Source organism: Euprymna scolopes, chromosome 9, assembly GCF_053919585.1.
Source record: "Euprymna scolopes isolate OS-2025 chromosome 9, ASM5391958v1, whole genome shotgun sequence".
NCBI classification, from domain to species: domain Eukaryota; kingdom Metazoa; phylum Mollusca; class Cephalopoda; order Sepiida; family Sepiolidae; genus Euprymna; species Euprymna scolopes.
In genome coordinates this window covers 56622543-56638428 of record NC_136490.1, presented here as the reverse complement: position 1 = coordinate 56638428, position 15886 = coordinate 56622543, and positions in this window count along the sequence as shown.

Genomic DNA, 15886 nt, shown 5'->3' with positions numbered 1-15886 from the left:
ACGAGCAGAAACCCCACGATATCATTATACCATCTTTATATAGAGCAGATAATACCCTTGGATCCTAATCCGAAGACCAAAAGGTATATTTTAGTTTAAGGTACGGCCAAAAAGCGATCGAATAATATATATTCTGAAACTGTGACACAAGTACTACGTACGTCGAAGGTACTACTATATTAATATATAGATATTTTTTTTAATTTATTATTTATTTCATTTTTTATTTATTTTTATTTTAATATTTATTTGTTTTGTAGTAATTTGCCTGCTTCTTTTATTAATAAAAAATGGCCTCGGAAGAGCAGTCTACAAAACCAAGTGTTGCGAAATGTGCCTAAGGTGGAAGAGAAAAAATATAGGCATTTGTTACAATAAAAATAAATTATCATTACGGACTAATTATGTCATCAGTCATTAACATGCATCTAACATGTATATATTCATTAGCCAGAAACATAATTTCATTGAGTTTGTTAGTTGAAACAATTTGGGGATATTAACAAGAATAAGTATAATTTGCATAAACTCTAGAATATTCACATACCTATCTATCTATCTATCTATCTATCTATCTATCTATCTATTTATATATATATATATATTTATCTATCTATCTATCTATCTCTCACTCTCTCTCTCTCTATATATATATATGTGTGTGTGTGTGTGTGTGTGTGTGTATATATATATATATATATATATATATATATATATATATATTTAATATAATGGGCGGAAGTCTCTCGAGAGCTCTTTCAGCTATCATCTCATCAGGAGAAAATCGATAGCGTAAAAATAACACTATGTCGAAAGTAAAGAGTTCTATGGGGAACTATTGAATGTACCAAAAATTACGGGGACGCTACAATAAAGTTTATCAACGTTAAAAAACGATTAAAATATTGGCACAACGAGGGGAAAAAAAAACGGGAGACAGAACTCAGCGCCTGCCCGGCTTTTCCTGGAACATGACGTCAACAGCCGAAGTAAGCCGAGCGTCGCCGAGGAAATTAAGCCGTCTGATGTAACATAAAGCTGAGCCAATGACAATGCAGTGCGATGGCTTTCAACGCGATGCATTCAAAGCAGCAGGCGACAATTTCGAATGGGGAGGAAGGAAAATATATTAGTAAAAAAAAAGAAAAAAGGAAGAAGCACACCGTTTCGGACTTTCACGTCAGAAAACAACAATTACACCCTTAAAAGTGAGCAGCTGAAAACGCCAGCCAAGTCCTCGAGTTTTGTCAAGAAAAAAAGTTACTGGCACGGACGAAACCTTGTGCATCATATGGAGACATGTGCAATCTTATTATAAGAGGAAAGGTAAGCGATGGCTATGCCTTGAGGTGTCGGGCTATCAAATGCCGAACCTTTACATCATCCGGACTCGTACCTTTTTTGCAAAGTCTAGGCTGCCATCATACTTAAAATAATCAACATGTGAGCGTTCGAGCGAGCAACACAGATTACCTCCAGTGCGAATGCGAAATACAATTATTCTTGAAAAAAAAAAAAACTTTAAAAAAAAAATTATTGAAAGTATTTATTTAACTTACCTTTAAACCTTTTCTCGAAAGAAAAAGATCTTTAACATTATTTATTTTATATATATATATATATATATATATATATATATATATATATATATATATATATACTACCCGTTGGGTCAGTATGTTATATAAGCTTTGGAATTCATGTATGAGCGTGATACTTGTGACGTAAAGAAACGTCTAGGACAATCATTGCACATGCAAAATTTAAGCTAAATCAGATACCTGGAAGTCCTAGACGTTGTATCAAAGTTTACAGCTACCCAAAGGTGCTGAGTTCAATCCTGAACGAAGGCAGTGAAAAAGTAACATTCAAAACAGAGAATCAGCAACTATGTCCCAAAGCCTAGCTGGAGTCCAAACACGGTACCCCCGTAATAATAATAAAGGGTTGGGTTCGAGACTCCTAACAAACGGTTCCCCAGTTCGATACAAAACACCTGATGAAGACCGGAGGGCAAAACGGCCGAAACGTTGTGACAATAACAACCAAGATGAGGAAGTCAGTCCGACAATCTCAATCAATGAAACGTCTACTACATGCTAAAGATCGAGTGACAAACACGTTGTTGCATTGAATACAGTTTAATAAGAGAAAAATGTAACAAAAGGTAACAAAAATCCAGCTACAAGAACGTTGTTTTCCTCGACAGAAACCATCTTTTATTTATTTTATTTTTGTTTCCTTCATTTCTCTTGCTACATCTTTTAAGTGATGTATCTTTCAACTAATTTATATAACGTTTTCTTGGATGCCCTTTTCTTTGAGAGGAGTTGCTATTAGAAGGACTGTCTCATAAAGTCTTAATGTGGCCAAAGAATGAATAATTTTAAATTACTTTCTTGATCTCGCCATTTTATCGGCTCTCGGGGAAACGTGATGAATTATTATGAGGTTGTTAATCTGGCTAGATCGTGGTTTATTACTAATAATTAATAAAAATTCGAGTCGATTTTGCACAAGATATTTCTTTATTACCTTTTCCTTTGAGCAGACAGGGACAGAAGCAGACAACCATGGTCCAATACCGGTTAATATGTTCACACCTACATGTCGAATATGTGCGTTTCTTCTCGTTCGTAAACGAAATATTCTTGCGTTTAACTTCATCGACTGATCCTTGACTTCCGTGTGTCTACTTCCATCTACATTTTTCTCTGAGTGTAAAATTTAATCTTTTCACCTCTTGGTAAATTGTTAACTCTTATTCAGAAAAAATTAATCTACAACACTTTTCTTCTGAAATGAATAAATTTAGACATCAACCTGATTTAGCAAATGAAAGAACGTGTTGTAACAGGGGCTCTCAAAGTAGAACATAATGATACACATATACAGAGATAGAATTGACCGCCTATGGAATACTGTTCCATTGGTCTACTTTCTGGCCGACTGTAGCATGGTGGCCTTCAAGTCTAATATAAACAAGTTTTATTTGTTGAACCGTCTACTTAAATAATTAAATTCTATTCAACTTACACCATTAATGATTACTCCACTACTACCATACATTCATTATCCCTTATCATCGAGTTGCTATTGGGTCTTGAGAAGTAGAGACTCCCTTGTAAAAAAAAAAAAGCTCTAGTCCTTATGATTCTTCTAATGGAACTGAAGAGACAGAAACTTCATTATTTTCTTGACTCAATTTATCACAGCCATAAAAACCTTGCCCTTTTCTAGCGTGTACGAGGGGCGTGCAATAAGTAATGCCCCTGGCCCACTTCCAGGTATCTGATCTAGCTTAAATTTTGCATGTTCAATGATTTACATCTCTCCGGGTTATTTGGCAAATTACAGCTCTGAACTAATTGCGGTTTCTGTTTTACAGGTGTTTGACCTGAGTCAGGTGTGAAATGGAGCCTGTTGAATGTCAAGCGGTGATCCGGTTGTTGTATTTGAAAGGACGCACACCATAAGAGACTTTTGATGAAATGAAAGACACTTATGGTGATAATGCCCCATCATATGACCTTGTAAAATGCTGGCATCCTGATTCAAACATGGCCGGAAGTCTGTGGAAAGAGTTCCCAGACCTGGTCGTCCCCTTCTGCCATTGATGAGGCATCTGTTCGGCAAGTTGAGGCTGTCATTTTGGAAGATCGGCGCATTACTATTCGCCAAATAGCCGAAGATGTCAAGATTAGTACAGGGTCTATGGAAACTATCATTAATGACCATTTGCATATGTATAAGGTGTCTGCCAGATGGATTCCCAGGTTGCTCACACCATTCCAGAAGCTAGAACGCGTCGAGTGCTTGAGGATGAATTTGGATATGTGCCAAGAAGATGAGTCAAAGTTTTTCAAAAGACTGATATCACAGGATGAACTCTGGGTCCATAATGATCTAGAGACCAAAGCCCAGTCAATGCAGTGGAAGCACTTGGACTCACCACCTCCAAAGAAGGCAAGGGTGCAGCCCTTCGCTGGCAAGGTCATGCTCACAGTTTTTTAAGACCAGGACGGATTAGTGATGACAGATTTTCCGGCAAAGGGTACCACAATTACAGGAGCCTATTATGCTTCACTTTTGAGGAAATTAAGGGAAGCTATCACAATCAAGAGGCGGGACAAGATCAGCAAAGGAACCCTCCTCCTGCAGGACAACGTTCCAGTCCACAACTCACATGTCACCAGATCAAAAGCACGGGCGTGTGGTTATGAAATCCTTCCACATCCTCCCTACTGTCCTGAACTTGCACCCTCTGACTTTCACCTCTTCCCAGCTATGAAGTTGTTTTCGAAAGTTGATTTCTGAAGTAACGTCGTGGTTGGAGGACCAACCTGGGATGTTCTGCAAAAACGGTCTCCAGAGCTGCATCAAGCGATGGGAGAAATGCATAACTCTGGGTGGTTCCTATGTAGAGAAAGACTAATAACTGTGCCAAGTTTCGTTGGTCTACTGCTATGGGAAGTGGGTCAGGGGCATTACTTATTGCACGCCCCTCATAGAGTCTCAATGCCAGAAAGAAAAAATACATGCGGGAACTAGAATATCCATATACATTGACCAGATTCCTTTGTCATTCATAGGTGATAAGTCAAATAGAAATTGACTGAAGGCATTTTATCACTCTTAGGATTAAGATCATTAAGCAATAAAGATTTTTTCTTTTCAATTTTTTAAAAATATGTTCGAGCTAGGAATGGGGCATCCTACCGAATGCCAAACACTCACCTGCTTAGTCAGATATTCGAGAGATACTTTTTTAAGATTGTGACTGTCCCTTTAAGGGCAATTGATTGAAACTTTCTTGCACTTGGTTCACCGGGTATATTTGCCAGATAATTTTTGAAATTCATTTTCATGGGTCCAGTTGCTTCTATAATAATGAAATGATAGAAATCTTCCTAAGAATTCCTGGTTCTTTTCATGTCATACATAAGTGGTTGTGTTTTGTATTGAGAAAAGTTCACTATGCGATTAAGAATTAATGTTGAATATGTTGTCTATATTGAATATGGTGTTGTCAGAAAGAAGTCTATTATGAAATACAATTCCAGTGGCAGTTTGTTGAATTGAATGTTGTGTCACCCTGGAAAAGTATACAACGTAACAAATGATTTACTGCACTCATGCCACCTCAATGTAAATACTTCCAACTCAACTGAGGATAAGTAACATTTTATCTTTTCAGTATAAATGTCTCTGAGACTCTAGATTTTTGACTCGGATGTTTTCTTCCTCAGACCGTTTGTCTTTGAAATTTACTCACTGTTTCTTGCTTTCCTAACCTTACAAATGTGCATACATTTAAATGTGATGTGAACAAACATTTCGCTGCCTACTTCTTCACTGAGACTGCCCCCAAAACGCTGACTGCTATAACATTAGCTCCTTAAACTTGACAACTGTTTGAGCTGAACAAATGTTTTTTTTTTAAATTTCATATGACCAGATCAGCTTCATTGTTTTGATTTCATCAGATACAAAACCAGCTAACGAAAGAACACAGATAACAAAATTAAAAAGAAAAATTGCAAAGGTGTTGGATTGACCTTTGAGTGTATTAATATATGCAGTTGTTACTATTTGTTAATATCATTACTAGATTGTTTCTCTAATTTATATATCAGAGTATCCTATACTTAAAAAAGTTTGATCTTCAAAAATAAATGTGTGCATAACAATCATAGAATCTTGGTGCTAAGAATGGCAACATTTTGCTCTCGTTATGAATGTATGGGTTAGGATACTTTATGGCTTTCACTTATTTAATATTTTATCTTTAAGTTTTGTTTTAGTTTGGTTTGTTTTACAATACATCAGCCTTTTAATCTCATTTAAGTGTGAGTGTATGTTTCTTAATTTTCACCGTTACGGAATTCGCGCTTCTTTCGCCCAACATGTTTTAAGAAGAATCATTAAGGGTTTTGCTTATATTTTGATATAACTATAACTATAATGACAACCGCTGTTATTTTTGTCAAAATTGGAGATATTTTTAAATGTTTACCACCTATGGGCAATTATCTCCACTGCCTAGGGAAAGGCACAGGGAGTACACCCTGACAAAAAAATCCGGTTTAGAGTCTCAATAGGCGGATGGTTAAGCACTGCAACGCTTTTCCTGCAACTCCTGCAGCTGTGCTGGCTTTGACCACATCGGCTTGCCGTTCTGTCAGACTTCATCTGCAATGGCAAGAGGGGGACCCTGGAAACTGGGCAAAAATAGGATTCCTTATCACCCACTCAGGCCTGCATCCAAAGAGTTAATGCCAACTTCGAACTGAACAGCCACAGCAGATATTGTAGAGCACCAGACTAGATGCAGTAAGCCATTGCCTTATTAGAAAGAAGGTTACCATCAATATTTAGCAGAATTAGATATTAAGTGTTCAGAAATAAGATTTAAAAAAAACAGAAAATGTGTACGATCAGATTATGTAAGAAAAAAATGTTCCTTTAAAGGTTGGTTGAGTTATGTTTACAATTAGCAGATCTCACGGTTCAGTAGTAAACACCCTTGTTAATATTGTAACGTAGTACATCTTTTATTAACGATGTGGTTATATTTTACTCGACCCAACACATTGTAGACTCTGACACAAAGAAGCAGAAGAAACGAAAAAACTAGACTCATTTCTGATTTTAACAAAAGATTTTATACCTTGTATTTCCAACAATGCATTCCTTCTAAATAATTATAAGCAGTTCATTTTTCCTTCTCCTGCCACGTGTGACTTTTCATCTCTGTTATGACGTCAACCACCCATCTCGAGCATGTGTTTTTCTGACACGTGTGTTCTTTTTATTTCTGCAGCCAGTTTGGTCCTTTGCATATGGCTTCTGCAGCTGCTAACCCAGCGTCAGTAGACCTTTTAAAATACGCTATCTCAAAGGTAAGACTTTCATTATGCTGATGACATTCAGAGGAATGTTAAATCTGGACAATTATAGAGAAATGTGTAGAGAAGAGAAGACTTTTCAAACTTTTGTATGACCATGTTGAAAGAATAAATGAAAGTTCTAGTGTTAGTAGATTACGAACTGTTACGATTATTCATATCATTTGAATTCTTTGGACTATTGTTCTCATCTTGAGTGTCAAACACAGGAACCTGCATGCAATTTCAAAAAGAACCCTATATTTACTTTAGCATGCTTTCATTCCGTCAGCCATGACTGAATTAAAGTCCTAAATAATTCGCAATTGTATTTTACGATCGATCACACTGAGGATTGAACCTTCAAATTTTGGGCAATAGATTAGGAACAGTTAACGTGGTAGGTCTTACACACAGGAGATAAAGTCTAGGAAAACATGAAAATGATAAAAATGGATTAAGAGAAAGAGGGATAAATAATGACCTGGGCAGAGATAAGCAGGTTTGGATGTCAATTTCTTAAATCTTTGTAATAATAGATAAAAATCTATGTGTTGAGATCATGTGATCTGCCAAGCCCAACCATTTTTTATTAAACTTCTGGGATTTGAAGTTGGTTGAAATTTCTAATCAAGCGATCATTAATCTTTGAATACAAGAATACAATATTTATTTTATCATTATTTATTTAATTCTAAACAAATTCTAGAGTCTGCATGCTGTTATGATGCTGCGAAGCGTGTTCTCTAGTCAGTAAATCATCAGCTTCTTCTTCTTCTTCTTCTTCTTCGTCTTCTTGACATTTGAGTTGTTTAAGACATCCAGTTGTGCCAGCAATATTATAAAAGTTTGAAAAGTCGATTAAAAAAAAAGAACGATGTACACAGCAGCTCTGCGTTATTTGTTTATCAGAAACTGAAAAAGCAAACAGCTTTTAAAAAAAATGGGAAATTGCTAGTCTCTCCCTACTCATTACTTCTGGCTACAAAAGACATTCACAACAGGAGATCGTTTTGCTATACCAATGGAAAATAACTTCCCCTTATTCCTCCACATGCCCGGAGTCAAGCGTTATTTCCACAAGCAGAATTATTTACAAGCGTTTCTTATCCGTGGAAAAAATTACCATGGGACTGCTTCTCTGCTAATTAAAACGCAGTGGTCTTCAAATACAATGTAGCAAAACCTTCACTACTAGTAATTGAAGCTTTTTCCACCCAAACAATCTTCACCCAACTGAAACCTCTGGTGTGACAGAAGAAGGTGTTAATTAACAATCAGTTCTAAGTGAAAATTTCTTGGGGTTGAAGGTTCAAACTTTATTAAATAGAATAATAACTAAAAATGATTAATTAACACTCCTATTCTGGTCATAGCTGACGAGATGAAAACGCTTTACTCATGTAGAATAAATAAAAAGGTTTCAATTCGAAATTCCGTATAGATTTCTCACTTCGACATAAGATACATAAGTGTAAAACGATGCAGCTTCTTGTGTTCTTTAATACTCAAAGAGGGAAACTTTTTAGGAATGATTCATTATTTACAATTAATTGAACACAAGTTGCTTTTTGAACAATGAGATTAGGTGTAGGTTCATATATTTTCCAATAGTGTTTGCAAGTAAATTATGAGAATAGAACTAATAGGTTTTGAACTCAGAATAGATGGTTCGTTCGCCAAAGGCGTTAAAAATTTTGCCATTGATGCAAGCTAATATAGGAAGTTTAGAAAATCGATGGCGCAAATTATGTTGTATATGTGTAAAGGAACATCTTTGTGTCATTATTGATTTGTTAATAGCAATTCCCTTTCGATTTCTATTGATCATATTTACCTGTTGTATTGTTATTTGAAATAAAAAGAGCCAACATTCGCAGCATCCCGATTGGGTCCCCTTTGCTATCAAATCAACATCTGCTGTACATGACCCCCAAATGAGTCTTCTAAAGATCACAGCTTTTATATTTGTTTCCATTCATTTTTTTATGGTTTGCATGGTGTATGTGAAAATACCAGACACAAGCGAATTCTATTCGTGATGCTATCAAAAGGATAATGTTTATGTATTTTGTATGTAGCAATGACAGTGTACTATCATAATCATTGCAGGTGTTAGGTGTTTCTTTTTTGGAAATCGAGGCAAGACATGAAGCCACATTATATAAGGGGCTAAAATATACCACTTCAAGGTAAAAAAAACTAGCCAAATTCTGACTCAGAAAACAACAATTTCTCGCTAATCGCTCATGGAATGTAAAGATTAAAGGACAAAATAAGAGACGCGAGTGTTACAAGGAAGTCGAAAGTGAATCTATGTCATTTTAACAACGTTTCAGTCGATGTAACCTCCGATCATCTTCAGGTGTATCTTTTCGAACTCAGGAATGTTTCTGTTGAACTTAGGAATTCGGAGAGAATTTCAGAAGGAATCTTTTATTTACTTCACAAAGGTAGCATGCTTTCGTTCCAGCAGCCATGATTTGATAGAGGTCCTAAGTAATTCGCAGTTGTATTTTTCGGTCACTCACACTGAGAATTGAACCTTCAACCTTCGGGAAAGTAGCACCTTTTTCCAAATACTCTAACGACTGAACGATGGGTCCTTGCAAACCCGTGGTGCAGTGACTAGAGTACTTAGGAAAAAGAAGGTCTGGGTTTACATCGATCAAAACGTTGTGAAAATGACAATCAAGAAGTCTAAAAAAATCCAAAAAACACTAATAACCAATCCTCATCGCAAAAACTCATGAACGTAGTAAGCCTAAGGTTCACTTTCTACTCTCATACAAAAAAAAATGTTGATCAGCCTTTGTTTTAATGGACTATAACTCAGAAACACTATATTTTACACCTATATACACGTGTAGAACTAAATCCTGAAGTTATGCCATCGAGTTTCCAAACGTCTTATATGAGTCATACAGAATGTTGTGAAGTATTTCATATATTACTATACAAAAATATTTGTTAAACTAAATGTAGATATCATTTGACAGAAGCATCGACCTATCAAGTATGCACCATCTAATGTGCCCCGTGTCATGGGCGGGTTCAGCCAGCTTCCTTTGAAGGAGGAAAAGATGGCAATTGACATGCGATTCCATCACATATTCTTTCTACATAAAGTGTGGATTGCACGTTGGTCTTAGTGGCAGGGAATGTTTTTCTCCATATGACTATCATTTACGTTTGTTTCGATATGTAATATATCCAGGTCATCATGGACTGTGTCGTTCCAAGTCTTTCTGCGCATGTCCTTTACTTGCTTAACCTTAATTAACATATGGGTTCATTTTTTTTACTTAGGCAGGGCATCGTTGAACACAGCACCGTAGATGGTTGAAAATAAGAACTAACTCATTTCTAGGCACCTTCAGTATCAGTAGCAAAAAGTCAGAATTAATCTTATCAAATTTGCCGAAGCATAGCCATGTCATTCCTATGCATCCTCAGATTTAACAAAAAAATAGTAGGAGCTTAATATCTCATACAGAGTCCAAAGTTTGAACAAATGCATCTGAAGTTCGTAGATTACAGCAATCGAAATACTGTGAGAATATTTTAAATGCCTGAACAATAATCCCAATAATATAAATACGAAGGGCGTTCCAAAAGTAATGCCTCCTATTTTTTATCTGGCTCGAATTAATCAGATGGGATTGAAAATTGCCTTGTAATGATGTGCCTGAATTTATAAATTCATGATTTGTTAGTTTCATATCTCTGTTGTAGATATTTATGGTGTAAGTAAACAATCCCTATCATGGACGTGCATCACAAGCAGACATACATTATTGAATTCCTGGCAAAATTGTATTGCGAAAAGTAATGACTATGTGGAAAAGTAATTCTGAAGCACACAAGGTCGCTCGTTTTAATAGTTCCATTCCCGTCTTCGTAACTCTTCAACTTTTTTTATTTTAAAATATTGGATTCTCTAGATGCCAATATATAACCATCGTTCATTGCTGGCAAAAGTGCATTGAAAATGGTGATGACCATGTAGAAAGATAAATTCTGGAGCACAAGCGGTCGTTTGTTAAAATGGTGCCACTTCCGTTTTCGTAGCTCTTAAACATTTTATGTTAAAAACAAATCGAAGATCAATTTAGTCTTGTTCTTTTAACATATATTTTCTACATTGTATGTAGGTTGCATATTGATCATAACAGCACACAGTGACTTTTTCCCATAAAACTTAGGTTATAGTTCCGAGGTGGCATTGCTTAACGTCATCTTTTATTGGATATTCCAAGTCATTATCGGCATTTAGTCAACTGTCCGACAATGAATGGATAATGGGATAGCAGAATGTAAGAAAACAGCTAGAAAATTCAAGAGATAAAGTGGAAGGGACCGGCTATTATTTCCTTAAAGAATGAGGTGTAGGGAAAAGACAAACTCACGAACGATGACAATGAAATAATAGCAGTCGTTGGCGATGATTTAATAGTATGAAATATTTGTGCCGGTGAATATAGTATTTTAATGAGAAAGTATCTTCCGACAATCAGTAAGTATGACTTGTTTGGAAAAGAGAATCTTTTCGGAACTATTATTAGAATTTATGATATTGAATAAAATGACTGATAATATTTGGAAAAAACAGGCAGCAGATATTGGCAGGGAGTGTGTCCATATTGAATTGAATTTATATATGGTGTCTGTGTTTTATTGTTCTTATGTTTTTTTCTAGGGGGGAGAATCGACTTCTTTATTAATTATAGAAATTTAAAAAAATCTTTTTTCTCACTTATACATGTTATAAAACATGTTATAAAATATGTAAAAGTGAGAAAAAAGATTTTTTAAAAATTTCTATAATTAATAAAGAAGTCGATTCCCCCCCTAGAAAAATAATATTTTTTAAAGAAGAAACCAATCTATTCTTTTTCTTCTATTAACATGTCTCTTCCACACCATTTATGGGTTGCACATTGGTCATGGTTGCACAAAGTTGCTTTTCCCATAAAACTATAACATTTAAATTGGTTCCGATGTGTCATTGCTTGAAGTCAACTTTGAATCATTCAAAATATTCATCGGTCTTTTCTTGAGATGTATGCATATCTGTTTATCCAATTAGAGTTTAATTTAACATGTCCACAGAACTGTAGGTAGTTGTGGGACCGAGCACCTCCAGAGTCAATAGAAGGGAATCAGAACTAACTCTGTTTACAAGGCACACGCTACAAGAGTTAGAATGAACTTTATTATCAAACCACACACCACAAATCTACCAAACTATCATCATGTCATTCTGCTGCATCCTCAGATAGAAAGTCTTAGTGGGAGCCTAGTATTCATGCACGTATAACATATATTTGCTAATATTGTAATTCTAATATTATTGCGTATTTTTATGAATATTTTTCCGGTGAGCAATTTGTTTGGAGGACTTTATTTCTCTGATGAACCTTTGAAGAAACATACAACACTAAAAGCTAAGAGAAACTACATCAGTTCACTGTACAACAGCCTTAGCAATGTAGAATATAAACATTGCTTTATTTGTTCTTCCTTTTCTGGGAATGTTCCGATAAACACACCCAAAAGAAACATAATGGTAATATCAAAGAAATCCAAAAGAAATACAATAGTAATATAAAAAAAACATAAATCAATAAAGAAACTGGAACGTTTGAAAATGAAAGGAAAATGATGAATCGTGTGTACCGAAAAACCAGCTATAAAAATAAAAACAAGAACATTGATAAAGAAAGAATTCAAAAGTTACACCGTTTGGTGTGGAGAGAGAATATTGCTCTAGGCTGCATAGAATAATACAATATCCCGATCTTTAAGAAGCGCATATATCTTGTTTTGTTTAACAGACATTGAAGCGAGTTGCAAGAGTTATGTTCAGTCGGAAAGTTTAGCCTCAGCATTTTGTTGATCGTGGAGTTTTCCTGGAAGCCATTGTTCACAAATATTGCATTGTGTTTCACTTCCTTTCTGCTAACCCTTCATCGTTTCTTTCAGTTGTGTGTTTTATGCCCTGCAATGAGATATTTATCTCAGTTGCGTTAAAACAAATCGTTTTGTGTGACGCAATAGGAAAGTGTCTTACTCCGGCCTCATGATGGAATGATAGTAAAAATAGCTTGTGAAAGACGAGACATTTATTGAGTGATATAGGGGAGTGCAATAGATTCTAGGTAGTTATTGCAGAGATAAAAAAATTAAATCTCCAAACCCAGTTAGTGAAGGAAGATGTTGGAAGAAGGAACAAAGAGATGAGAAGGAGAGCGAGAAAGAAAAGAGAGAAAATGAACACAAAGCGAAAAGTGTCTTACATCGATCTAATAATAGAAATGGTAGACAAAAAGCATAATGAAAACGACGCTTATTGTGTGAAAACTGGAAATACGGTAAACTGTTAAAAGTTATTGCAGAAATAAAAGCTATGACCATCTCTAGATTCAGTTAGTAACATTATATGAAAATGACGATGTTGAAAGAGCGAAAAAAAAAGAGCGCGGAGAAAGTGAGGAAAAGAGAAAGACAGAAGGAAGGAAAAGGACAAAAAAGGTTAAAGTAAACGAAGGAGAGAGAAGCAAATCAGAGTACGTAAAACCAATCTACAAATCTAAAATACAAAATAAATCTGGCATAAGTGTGTGTGTATGTACATATACTTCAACTTCGTTAACTCTGCCCATAATTTCACCGAACCGTATCCATTTACCTATTTCGCTTCGCCCCCTTCCCTTGCCCTAATAAATATTTTACAGCGATAAGTTGTCAAAACTACACGGTCATCAACTTCCCCTCATTGACTATTGTGTTAACATCCTCCCTTGCCCTTAAATTAACTCAGTCCACTGTGTGCTAATTCCCTCTTGCTAATCTTCAAATCGCTTTCTCTAGGTTAAACTCACAGACTGGATTTTTTCATCTGAGCCTATTCACGCAGAAATTTATTTTCTTTTTTTTTTACCATTTATAAAGTCCAATAACATGCATTCGGACTACCAAAAACTTGGATATTTTATCTCCACCTTCTTCTTTGATTCACTGGATTTTGGACTCAACAAACATGGGAGCACCCTCTTTCATGGAACCATTTTTTCTGTTTACCCCATTCCATCTGTTTCATTGTTCTATATTTCATTTTCACGCTAGTATAATCCTTTTCATACTTAATTTCTTTAATTACTTTACAAGCAAAATTTCTTTATGCATTTTTCTATCTCCTTTCATCTGACGAGAAGGAAAGTATTTCTTCGAAATTTTACCTCTGTCTGTGCTTCCTTTCCGAATAATAAATATGTTTTTAACTCTTACTAAAGCATATTTTAGGAAACCTATGCCCACCCTCATATTGGGTTATCTCTAAGGTTTTTATCAAGAAGCAAGTGATTCATTGCTCCCTCCTCAGACGCACACACTCAAGGAAAAGACATGTTCTTTTCTTTTTTTATTATTTTATCTTTCTTCCCACTTATAAAAACGGAAATAACTTTTTTCTCATGCGCTCGGAAAAGCCATTAAAGGATGGAGGAGATTAAAACAGTATTAATACAGCTAATCAAGGCCGAGATATACCAGCAGTAGAAGGCTGAGAGAAAATTTAAACGAATGTGATTAACAGCTTCAGTTACAATTTCAAGAGGGGCAACATGTGTTGGAGGAGAGAATGCTACTCCAATAATAGAGACAAGAAGAGCTATTGTTTAAAATGTTCGATAGAACGGAATACAGGGACGACAGTTTTGCTTTTTCCCAAAGTACGATATGGAACGCTATAGAAACGTTCAACTACCAACCAGAGTTGAGTGGGACGTTTTACGCTTCCTATCGGAGATATGAGGACCTATTTACCGTGGATTATCAAGAGTGGAGCAACGTTAAGAAAGTTTACCTACTTTTGAGGAGATTAGGGACCACAGAACATAGCAATTTTGTGGATTATATTCTCCCCAGAAAGACGACTGAATTGGAATTTTCTGAAGTGGTCAAACTTTTATCCGAACTGTTCAGCCCGAATTCTACGCTCTTTCATAGAAGATGTAAAAGCTTTAACCTACAAAAAAGCGATGACAACGATCACCCGACTTTCGCATCCGTGGTAAATAAACACTGTGATGATTTCCGTGTATCTGACTTTTCGGCAGATGACTTCAAGTGTTTCATGTTTGCACAAGGTCTAGTCTCATCCAAAAACGCTGAGATTTGACGACGTGTTCTCTCTCTAGACTTGAGAGCGAACATCGCCTTACCCTCCAAAAGTTGGCCGAGGATTGTCATCGGGTAGTCTGCGTAAGGAACAACTCGAGAAACGGCGAGAATTCAGGCGCAACATTCATTAGAGGGACGACCTTCAGACCGGAAAAATACTCATCCCGAAAAAGCAAAGTTGGAAGTAAGAAAACTCAGGCTACACCTAATAAGTACCACCCAGTCACAAGACCCGGATCACCTAAAATCTCGTGCTAACGGTGCGGCGGGACACATTGGTCGAATCAATGTTTTACAAATATAAGTACTGCAATGAATGTGGCAGGAAGGACGACAAAGCGATCCAGTGCTGGAAACACAAGGTCAAGAACAGCGTCCGACAGACTAGATTCGACTTGGATTCGGATAAGATCCAGCGCAAATATGTCACAGTTACCATCGCAAATAAAACTGTGCATCTACAATTGGATTCCGGATCAAACCTGTCCATCATTAACCTTAAGACATCGAAATGGCTAAGAAAACCAATCATGCGGAAGACGAACAAATTAGCTCGAGCTGTGACAGACGATAAAGTGGAATTTGAGGGAGGGCTCACACTCCCGGTGACCTTAAATGGTATTACTAAAAAAGTGAAAGTATATGTACATAGGACATCCGAAAACCTCTTCAGTATTGACTGGATGGAGCAGTTCGAATTGTGGAACTAATCGATGAGTATATTCTGTCATAGGGTAGAAGACTCGTCTATGGAAAGGCAACAACTGAAGGATAGTTATAAGAGGAATTTTCAGAAGTATTCTCCCTAGGACTAG